Source organism: Phyllostomus hastatus, unplaced genomic scaffold, assembly GCF_019186645.2.
Source record: "Phyllostomus hastatus isolate PE091 unplaced genomic scaffold, TTU_PhHast_1.1 phas_scaffold_216, whole genome shotgun sequence".
Lineage (NCBI taxonomy): Eukaryota > Metazoa > Chordata > Mammalia > Chiroptera > Phyllostomidae > Phyllostomus > Phyllostomus hastatus.
Window position 1 is genome coordinate 20,950,215 of NW_025334018.1, and position 11,376 is coordinate 20,961,590.

The window sequence follows — 11,376 nt, forward strand, 5'->3', positions numbered from 1 at the left end:
GCCTCTGCAATAGCTGGAATTTGGCTGAGTATTCCCAAGTGATTTCACCCGCATGGGTGGTGTCCAGGAGAGGCGGAGCGCACTTGCAGACCAGGACTTTGCAAGAAAGTTTGCATTAATGCTAGAACTGTGCACCCGAGATACAAAAAATACACCGAAGAGACGAAACAGCAGACGTCTGTTTGCAGACAACTGTAAGGCAGAGACGCTCTTCCAGCACCGTGACTCCAGGACGCCCGCTAGAGGCGAGTTGGGGACGGACTGCGATCCTTCAAAGCAGGGCCTGCCTGGTGTGGAGAGAGCCGTGGGTGGGACCCTCCAGCTGCCCCCCGGAGGGCTTCGGGTGGGGGGGGGTAGTCTGGCACATCTGCACTCAAACCCGGCGCCTGCGCTTAACATCCCCTTGAGCACATCGCTTCTGCTCCAGTGCCTCAGTTTCTCCGTTTGTGAATGAAGGCAAGTGTGGCTTTCACTCCTGTGCAGAGAGCCCGGGATGCTGCCCGCTCTCCCTCCCCCACACCGAACACACGATCCACGTCACGCACATGGTCACCCACCGCCTGCACACTCGGAAAGGGAGCTTCCAGGAGCAGACCCCAGAGCAGCCGGGGACGGCTCTGAAAATAAAGTAAACCCGGAGGCGACATTTTCACAAATCCGCACAGGTAGGAAGCAAACGCAGCCAGGGGGGCGATGACTTTTATTTCAGAAAGGAAGCTTGGACGGAAATGAAAGAAACTCCAGGGCGGACCGAACAACAGTGGGCTGATTGTTGGAGGGATTAGCGGCGAGACGTAGCTGTCAGGTTGGTTTGGGATCCCAGCGTTCCCACAGGAAACGGGTGCGAAGGTTCCGTGTGGGGGTGGCGGCGCGCCAGCTGCACCCGAGTGCGGATGCCTGGGTGTCCCCGGGCCGCTGCGGGCCCCGCAGGCTGCCTGCTGGGTCCCTGTGCTGCTCAGAGCGACCGAGGTGCAGGGGAGAATGAACGGCCTGGGCTTTTGGAGGGAGCGGCCTCTGGGAGTGATGCCGGTCACGGAGCGTGCGTCTGTGGACAAGCCCTGAAAGCATCTCCTCGCCTGCTGCACCCGAGTCCGGCGTGTGGCCCCGCGGTGTCTGTCTCCTCGGGCTAAAGTATCGCCCTTCTGAGCTGTTCTCTTTAGAAACGTCAGACTCTACAGAAGGGCTCACTACCACCAGTTTTCGTCCCGTTTCTTCACGTGGCCCTAGTAGGCAGTGTGCTGTCAACTTGAACTTGGGCTTGGCTGCTTCCAGGGCTCGGGTTGGACGTGTCTGATGGGGCGCAGGTCTGTTCGTACAGGTCTGGGCGGGAACGTCATCCTCAGAGCGGAAGGAGCCAGACGCCAGGCCTGGCTGAGCCATAAAGCCTGAGACCCCAGAGGAAAGATGAGTCCGAACGTGGAAAACGTCGCGGTTGCTTTTTGATGTGGGAAGAGAATCAGTGAAAACAGAAAAGCCCATCTCACTAAGAGTACTGAGAGTGAAGTCTGTCTGAGAAACACCCCCAAGGACTCCCCCCCTTAGGGATGAACCTGGGAGGCTTTGACCTCTCTGCTCCCAGGGCCCCACAAGGAGGCCCTGGCCACCGAGGGGGCGGGGGGTCAGCGGCTTCAGCTGTGTGGCAGTTCGGGAATGTGGGGTTGGCCTGCGGCCGGGGCTTCTGTGGCAAGAGATGGGGAAACCTGTGGAATCTGCTGAGGTAGCAATTGAAAAATGTGTTTATACGCTCAGACTTGATATCAAATATGTAAGGAAACGGAAAACAAAGGCTTTGATTGTATTTCTGTGTTTTTTTTTTTTCCAGTTAAACACAGTTTTATTGAACAAGCAAAAACAAAAGATAATACAAACAGGACATTTTTTTTCAGGTTTTGATTTTTTTTTTAATCATTGTTCAAATACAGTTTTCTCCTTTTTACTCCCAATCCAGTCCCCCCTCCTACCCCTCCCCACTTCCCTCCCATTGCCACCCTCCCCTTAGTTTATGACCATGTGTCCTTTAAGTTTGTTCCTGTGAACCCTTCCCACTGTCCCCTGAAATTCCCTCTACTCTCCTCTGTGGGCACTGTCAGCCTGTCCTCTATTTCAGTGTCTTTGGTTACATTTTGTTTGTTTCTTTGTTTTGTTATTTAGGTTCCTGTTAAAGGTGAGATCATATGGTATTTGTCTTTCACTGCCTGGCTCGTTTCTCTTAGCGTGTTTCTGTGGTTTGAGCGGCAGAGAGATGAGGAATCCGTAAGAGAGGGGGTGGGTGTGCCCCAGGGATTAAGGGTTCAGGCAGCCCGGGAGGGGGAAAGGCCCCTGGTCCCACACAGGCCTGTATCGGGCACAGATGAGTTATTAATGAAAAAGGAACTAGCCCCTTGAAGGGGTGGAAATAGTCTGACAGAAACACCTATTTAGAAACGCCTGCCAAAATCTTGTCAGAAAACTTTACCCCACAAAAACTTAAGTAAAATTATTTAGTAGATTCATGTACTTAGATAGTGGTATCTTTGCTTTAAGAATTATCCAACTCGATTACATAATTAATATACATATATTCCTTTTTTAAGTAGACGCTTTTGATTTTCGGAAGCGAGGTCAAGTTTATGCAGCGTTGGTTGAACTTCTGGAAAGCTTACGCGCGCCCCACGTGGTGGCGGTAACTTGAAGGATGAGGCGCAATTCTTGGCTGGAAGTTCTTGGTTGGTCGATTTTATGAAATCAACCCGGGAGTGACCTCCAAATACTCGTGCTCACGGGATGTGACAAGGGACAGGCAGAAGAAAACCGGCCAGCTGTGTCAGCCACCCAGGTGGGGTGTTCGTACCATTCGCGACAGCCGGGGCGGGGACCCTGGCAGCGGGGTTTCGGGTGGGGAGGGGCGCGCAGTTGGCTGGAAGAGACGGCTGGGGGCCGCCGGGGGCATGCGCACTCGGATGTGTGTGTTCCGGCGCTTTGGAGCAGGAGGTGGCGGGTGGGGGTGGGGTGGCGGAGGATGTTGGGGAGGAGGGGTCAGACTCATGGCGCCCCCTCCGACCCCCAGCTCAGGGGCGCCCCCTAGGGGGACACTCTCAGGGTTTACCAGCAGGGCCCATGGTGACGTTTTATAACACGTTTAAAGTAAGTGCCCCATTTGTCAGAAACACAAGCCCTGGATCCCGCGGTGCGCAGGGCACTCCGTTCTAATGGTCGCGTTCAGCCCTACCTGGGTTGGTTCGCAGGGACAGGGACAGCGGAAAGCCAGTGACTTACCCAGCTGCGGGGAAAATATTTCAGAGTCTTAACAATTCATTTATTCCCACACCCATTCATTCGGCAAGCGTGTATGAGGCCACGTACCGGGCGGGGGCGGGGGCGGGGGCAGAACCAGGTGTCCGGGCTGGGAGCGAACCGCGTGCCAGCAGCCTCGCCCAGGGCTTTGCAGGTAGGTGCCTCGTGATCCCGGTTGTTGCAGGTGAGGAAATAACCACGCGGGGAAGTCAGGCCGGTGTCCCAGGCCTTCAGCTGCCTCGTCGTGGGACCTGCCCCACGTGGTCTGGCTTCAGAGTTGTCATCCTTTCACGCTCTGGACTACGCGTCACAGCCATTGAGGACCCTCCAACGTGACATTTTTCGGCGGGGAGGACGTGGAAGCCACGAACTGAAAGGCCCCGTCCGGTGTGGAACCTGGGACACGGCGCGACACGCGGCGCTTGCAGCTTGAGGCTCGTGCGACTGGAGCTGCTGTCCGCGTTCACGCCCAGGTGTTTTGGGGACCAGAAGTCCTCGCTTCTGGGCACTCATGCCCCGCAGTGCAGCTGCTGCCCGGTCCCGCGGCAGCTGCAGCTCCTTTCTGAGGACACGAAGGGGATATCGGGACGCGCTCGGATGCAGGAAAACTCGGGGAATTGGTCCTGCAGGGGCCGCTCCGCAAGAATGGCCGGCTGCGCTCTTTCCCTGCCCAGGGAGTCCCGGCGGGTTTCGGAGCTCTGAGTCAGGAACCTGGGGGGGGTGGGTAGAGACCGAATATCCGCTTCCTCTCGGGTCCAACCTGCCTGCGTGGCTGTATCTGGAGTCCACGGAGGACAACGAGAGGGGAGACACGAGGTAAGAACAAATACAAATGCCGATGGCTTGGCTCAATCACCATAGACTGTTTAAATGTTTAAAAAGGGTCAAATTAAAAAAAAATTCAGATCTTGCTTATGGTTGAAAACCATAAGTTTTCGGTCACAAAAAAACCTGTAAACTTTCTTCCATTTTGTGCTCCCCCTCACCCCCACCCCACTCCCGCTTTCTCCCTTTCAAGGGGGCCAGGAAAGGGTCCGGGCTCCCAGAGCGAGGGAGTAGTGAAACTCCATTCAAGTCCAGATGGGTCTGGCTCCAAGTCTGGGCTTGTTCCCTCTGGGGGGGTAAGGCACTGTGGGGTCCGGTGCTGGGTAGGTGGGCCCCTTGCAGTGTCCCGGCAGAACTTAGGAGGGAGAAGCAGCCATGAGCACAGATTTGTGCATCAGGGGAGGTGGGGAGGAGGGTGGAGACCGGAGGATGGTTTTGCCAACCCGTACTGCCATTTGCTGATTTTTCTGTGTCAGGGGTTTATTGCCTTGATACAACGATACTGACACCAACACTGCAGGGTTTGTATCAGGGGAACGTGGCACAATGTCCACAATGCACGCAGTGTGGCGCACGGACTCAGCGTGTTCAGGTGTGACACGGCTTCATGTCTTTACATGCCATGCTCCGGCTTTTCTGTTCCCAAGAGGAAGCCGCTTAGAATCAGAGCAAATACGCGTTTTCGAACAAGTGGAACTCTTTAAAAGTGGAACTGGAAAAAATATATTTGCACCCCCTTTTATATGCACGAAGTCTCTGGAAGAAGAAACCGGAAGTTCAGAACGACGGTTCTCTGATGCGGGGCGGGGTGCAGGGGGCTGGGGGAGTGCTTGTGGAACTGGGCAGAGGGGAGGGAGGGGGCTTCTTACCAGCATCTTTACAATTAAAAACATGTGTCCCCATGGCTGTATTCCTCATCCGAATGAAAAGAAGAAGCAGGAGAAGAATGGGCGATCTCGAGAATTCGCCAGTTCTCTTTCCTGACAGTGCTCGTGGCGCAGGTAGAGGCCTCTGATGGAGGAAGCTGCGGAGAGACGCCCCTTCCGTGGGGACAAGTAGGCCCCGAGGACCTCCTCTGGTGGCTTGCGTGTGATCGCCTGACTGGGAGTCATTTCTCCGTCCTCCCCGCCTTCGTCCAGGCAACATGCACCGAGTACTCGGTGTAGGGAGTGCGTTGGGCAGAGTCCAGCAAATCCTGCCCCTCGTGGCTTGCTTTGTCTGCTTTTGTCCTGGCCGGATTGCCTTTGCCCACCGAGGAAGCTCTGCCCCCGAGGAGAGATTCTGCTCCACCTAAAGCCACAGAACCGACACGGAAAACATCGTCCCGCTCACGTCTAAGGGCTGGACACGGCCCCTTGATTGATGGCAACAGGGCGACCTAGTGACCCACCTGGGCATCGGCCAAAGGCCGAGGCTACCCGTCGGCTCTCCTTTCGGAAGGGAGACCGACCGGCTGCCCCATGTCCTCGCTCACCTGGCAGCCTCCTGCTGACGTGGGAAAGGGTCTGACCGCACTGCTTAGCTCCCGCGGCTCGCCCTTCGTCCCGCCCGCCGAGCCTTGGTCGGAAGTCGCCTCCCAGAGCCGCGGGCCTGCTCTCTGCAGGCCCTGGCACGAACCACGCTCCGCGGCTGTTTGGTTTTCCTCGGTTCCAAATCTGCTTGCTTTTCCCCTTTGAGCTCCGACGGGCCTTCCAGAGCTACTTCAGCTTCTGGAAGAGAATGATTTTCTAAATCACTGGTATCGCGGAGTTGCCTCTGTAATTACTTGGGCATTAAATGTCACTGTCTTCCCAGCCGTGGCTGTGCCACGGGACCTGAGAGGACCCCCGGTTACCGTGGTCAGGCAAACCCAGCCGTGGTGTGGAATCCCGGGACTCTCTGCACCGTGCTGGCGCTGGGAAGACACCTGTCTCGCCCGCGTGTTGTTTCCGTGAGCATGATTTGCCGGGCCTGATGAAGCACCGTGATCTAGGGGCGCTGTGTATCAACCCCTTCGTCTTCCTCTCGGTCACTCGGGGAGCGCATGGGACTGAGGCCATATTGGAACAGTGTTACCAATATTGACCACGTTCGACTGGTGGGCGGGCAGCGAATGACTCACCTTTTAGAAGTAAATGAGTCCTTTCAGGTAGCGTTGGCACCAAGCCGGACGCCAGAGACGTTCGTTGTTAGGTGAGTTCAGCAGCTGATGATGAGCTGTCCTTGAAGCTCAAGCGCCTGAGCCGCTGCTCCCAGTCCGGTCGGTTTTATTTGCTGAGACACAGAGCAGGGTGCAGGTGAGCCTCTGGGTGGTTGGCTTCTGCAGGAGACATCTTTCCTTAATGCTTGGGAATTGCAAAATGTTTCTCGAAAGCTTTTGGGAGAGAATCTTCGTGAAATTTGAATATATTTTGCCACTTACATCCCCCCCACCCCCACCCCCGTATTTGCATTATTCCTAGTTGATTACCCAGTGGCACGTCACCGGGCAGAAACTCCCGGGAGTTCAACCACCGCTTGGTCGCAGCGAGTCTGATAAGAGTATTTGAGGAGCATACCAAATATTTGCGGAGTCTTGTTTCTTGGAACTGAACTTGTATTTAAAAGCTTCCCTAACGCAGCTGTAGGATACCGTTTGCTTTGGATTTTGGTAGGCTCGTAGGCATCTTATTTAGAAGCACTAAGGTAAAAAATATAAAACACATTAAACCACTAAACGGTAAAACAGTGTAACCACCATGTACTTCAATACTGATTTATTTTAGTTAATTGTTTCCTAAGGAGAATAACTTGCCTGGTTTGCGTCTGCATTTTGGCCAAAGTTAGGCTCATTGTGCAATTCCTGGGGTGTGACTGAGACTCCTGTCACTCTCGTTTCTTCTAGCGCGACTGTTGTGGAAGATGCCGCCGAAGCCGGAGACTTTCTCGGCGGCGGCTTTGGGGCTCCCCTCCGCCCCGCTTACTTGTGGTGCTCCTGGGACCTCGGTTCCCAGGAGCCGGAGCCGCCTCCGCGCCCCTCTCTCCCCCTGTCCCCTGTATTTATTTCTCCTGCTTCTCTCTCTCTGGGCTTCACGCGCATGGTGGTGTTCCAGTTTCGCTTCCAGCTCTTTAATTCCGTCCTCATGTCCGTATCTTCCACTTTAGACTCATCCATTGCATTGTTATGATCAATTGTTGCATTTTTTAACGTGTTACTTTTCTGTTTGCTTTAAAGTTTCCGTTTCTTGGTCAAAATCCTTCAGGTTGTTTTTCCTCTTTTAGGACATATTAGTGAAGGCTCACGTCTGTGCACAAAACCCTCGTTATCCGGTCTCCAGCTCTACGCTGTCCTCTTAATTCCCTTGGTTTTTCGTCACAGTGTCTGGTGACTTCTGATTTCGCTAAACAGCGTGTGATGAAACATTATGAACGTAATTTGAAGCATGTGATAGTTATCCCAGGTCTTATTAATTGTAGGGTTCTTTCTTTCTTTTTTTTTTTTTAAATTTGGCAAGAGCCTAGGAGCACCAGCCGCCCCAGCCCATCTCGTTCTAATTATAGACTTTCGATGACATGAAACCGTGCCAGTCCCAGCGAAGGGTGAGCTATTTCTGGCTTGTCTTTACTCTCGGGGCTCAGGCCTGTGGGGCCATCGCCCCAGTGTGGGGTGTTTCCCTGCAGAAAACTTGCTCCTCCACCCTGCCAGGCGTCCAGAACTCCTACTCTTTATGAAAAGAGGCAACAGTCGCCAGAAAAAAAGGAACCCTGAATGCAGGGCCTACTTCTGTGTGTTCCTTCCTTTTCCAAGAGCAGAGAAGGTACCTGCAGACAATGTTGATGAAAGAACGAGATAACTTCGTTTTCCTAAGCCTCAGTCATGTCATCTTCCCATCCCACCTGCTCAAAAGCTTACTTTCCAGAAACTTTAAGAACCTGTTCTGGGTCTGGGTCTGGGTCCGGGTCGTTCTTGGACCCCTTAATCCCATCGCCTGGGCGGATGCACCACAGGGGCTGCTCATCTCCACGGGGCCCCCTTCTCGACCTTCGGCACGCTGATCAGAAGGAAGGTGGGAAGGAAGGCTCCGCCTAGGGGTTTGGGAGGGTTTCAAAACAATGCGTGAGACAAGAAACTTCAGTGCTGTTGAGTTTTTGTGATGCAGCCCACGTAACCGGTGCCGTTAACAGTGTGACAGTGCCTCTCCCTGGCTTTGGGTGGGCAGCGTGGGCCACAGAAGTGGGCGCGCCTGGGAAACTTGTGACCGGATGACGTGAAGAGAAAGAACTGAGTGCCAAACGGAGGCCGGGCCGAGGTTCCGGGCCCGGGTTCGGTCCTCGCTTGCTCACTTACAGCTTCTGCAGCCGTGGCAATGCCACCCACTCCCTTCAGACCTCGGCTCTCTCGTTTATGAAATAAGGGGATTGAACTGCAACCAGTTTCTTTCCCTTGACAGCGCAACCCTTTCTCCAAAGCCAAGCTTATATAAAATTTCAAAATGCAAAAGTGAATAAAAGTGTGCTACCTGGGCTGTAGGTGTGCGTGTGTGGACACACACGTGTGTGCAGGTGTGTGTGAGGGGCCTGAGCAGGTGTCCTGCTACCGCCTTTGCCTTGGGGGGGTCCCCAAATCACTCATGTGGAGACCCCAGGCCTGTGGACAGGGGTCGCACCTCGGCCTGGCTCTCGGTTCATCCAAAGCGCCCGGGTGTTACTTTTCAAGTCTTTTAGGGAAAGAAAGGCGAGGGCATTGAGCGGGTCGACAGTGGGCACAGATTTTAAAATATTTGTGCAGGGAACACCTTTTCCTTTGGCCCACGCAGAGGAAGAGCTGGCATCCCTGGCCGCGCTGGGTTCCCCTTCTGCAGCAGACATTTGCCAGGGCTCCCCCAGGGCAGGGACGGAGGGCCCGGCGGGGCGAGAACAGCTGTCGCTCTTTCGGCCCGGAGGCGGCCTGCCTGGGAGGCGGGGCGTGCCCCGGGGACTGTGGCGGATGTAAAAGTGACTGTCGTCTGTATGCGGAAGGAATTCCAGGAGGAAGATGTGATTCCCTGGAGAGAGGAAGCAACTGTTCAAAGCTGTCTTCCAGGGTATGTGTCATAAAGATTTACTTGTGATTTTGAAAGACGGCCAGAGTTGAGGGGCCTGTTTCTGGAGTGTGGGGGGTTGCGATCATCCACCCCCCAGCTTTATATGTCACCAGGCTCGTTAGCATGCCGAGGAGCCGCAAAGCCACCCCATGCCAAAAAGTCATTAGAGCCCGGAACGATCTCTGTAGTGAAGTCCGAATTATAATATGGCTCTGACTCTCACGAAAGCCATGGCTGCTCTAGTGGTGTCCGTGTTCCAGTGTTGCGGGGGCCAACGTGGTGCAAAGACATAGGAACACAATATTGAGAATTAATTTGGATTCTGTTGGTTTTTTTCCTCCATAATTGTTCTTTCCAAGAAGATAATATCTGTGAACCTCATTTTATGTAATTGGAAAAGCACTTGGTAACATACTTAAAAAATATAGATGCCCTTTGGACAAATATTTGTTTACAAGACTCTGTTAATCTTTTGCAAATTAAAGAACTGTTTGTGAAACATCGCCCATGATTACTATATTTGTGAGTTTAATTTTTGGAAATGTCTTCGACTTCTCCCAATGCGGACATGTCTGTTTAACGGCGTGAGTGTCCACAGGAAAGGAGAAGCAGTTGAAATCAAAGTCGCTCACAGGGGAAGAAGGCAGGCTCGTGGCCGGAGACTCCTCATTGGGGGTCTCCACTGGGGGTCTCTGGGGGAAAGGAAGAACACAGCTCATACGTACCTGCTCCAGGTGAGTGACCTTTAAGGTACGGCACAGGAGGGCAGCAGGCAAAGCTGTCTGAGAAAAAACCTCTCCTGTGCCAGTGAGGGTGGTATCTGTGTCCATCCGGTGAGTCTGGTTATCGGTCCCCATTCTCATAGGAGGAAGCAGAACACGCCCACTTAGAGCGCCCAATGAACTTCTCTCCTCTAGAACCATGAACAGACATCGCGGGTGGCGCCTCAGCGCATCAGCGTTTATCCCGAAAGAGCTCAAAGCACCTCATGGACATTCTCTCTCTGTCTTCCCACCCCTTATCCTTCCAGATAAGCCCACCTGCCCCTGTGCCCTCTCAGCCCAGGTGGGCGTTCACCCGGAGTTGTTGACGGACAGGCTCAGTGTGTGAAGCTGCCCCGCCCCACCCCGTCTGCTGCTGGATTTGCAGGTAGCGAGAGATGCTGGTGGGTGTTCTGCTGCATCCCCCTAATCACGTCCTCATCGCCTTTCCGAATTCGCTCATGCCGTCTGCCGAAGTCTGTACTAAACCTTGCTCTGGGAAAGGCTGAAGCCGGCTCTCCTGCCTTTCAAGTTTAGTCCCCACGAGCGACTCCTCTCCACCCTCATCGGCTCCCTTCCCACACTCGCTGCCTTCCCTGGAAGGAGGGAGAATGCCTCTTCCACATGAGGAGACCCGAAAGTTCGAGAGAGCACTGGTCACCTCGCCTGGCCATCCGGGCACCATGAATGAGGGTCCAGGGCCTCTGTCCTCCTCAGGTGTCCTGGCTGTGGAATCGCTGTGCTTGCTTATAGGTGACCAACTTTCAGGAAAGAGCAGGAAGTATTCTCTCTTTTAAAAAAAGAGTTTATTTCATTTTAGAGAGAGGGGAAGGGAGGGAGAAAGAGAGGGAGAGAAACATCAGTGTGTGGTTGCCTCTTCTGCATCCCCTGCTGGGGACCTGGCCCACAACCCAGGCGTGTGCCCGGACTGGGAATCGAACCAGTGACCCCTTGGTCTGCAGGCGAGCACTCAATCCAACTGAGCCACACCAACCAGGGCTCCGGAAGTATTTTCTTTAAAGAGGCCGAGGAAGCATGCAACCCTGAAATGCACAAGGAGCCTGGGTTCAGAAGTCTGACAGTGGAGTTCCAGCCCAGTCCTCATTGGTCAGCTGACCTTGTGTTTCAGTCTCGGATCTGTAAACGAGGGATGAGAGACCCCACTCGGGGGGACCTGGCAGCGTGGCAGGGCTGATGACCAGAGGAAGTGGTAGGGAGACTGCAAAGATTCATACAATTATTCTTTTGTATTTGGGTGTTTGATTTTGTGGGTCTATGTTTTCATCAGAATCCAGACAATTTAGGATTTTCTGGTCACACTGGATGGCTAGAAAGTTGAGCACGTGTCACCGTTCGACTTTGGAGCAGGGAAGGGCAGAAGGAAAAGGGAAACATTTTCCCCCCACCCTACTCTGTCTTCTGAGGGAGCGCAAGGGGTAGCTCTGAGGGCTCAGTCTCCAGAAGAAACCTCGTTC

General features: G+C 54.0%; 1 long non-coding RNA gene across 1 annotated transcript; it reads right to left on the reverse strand.

The window, feature by feature from the left end:
* Positions 1-2,928: 2,928 nt before the first annotated feature.
* On the reverse strand, positions 2,929-6,412 carry LOC123804711. The gene is made up of 4 exons (XR_006783201.1): positions 6,200-6,412; positions 5,573-5,807; positions 4,968-5,388; positions 2,929-4,051 (listed from the first exon to the last, which is right to left on the reverse strand). It is a non-coding gene; the product is annotated as an uncharacterized LOC123804711 (long non-coding RNA).
* Positions 6,413-11,376: the final 4,964 nt, after the last annotated feature.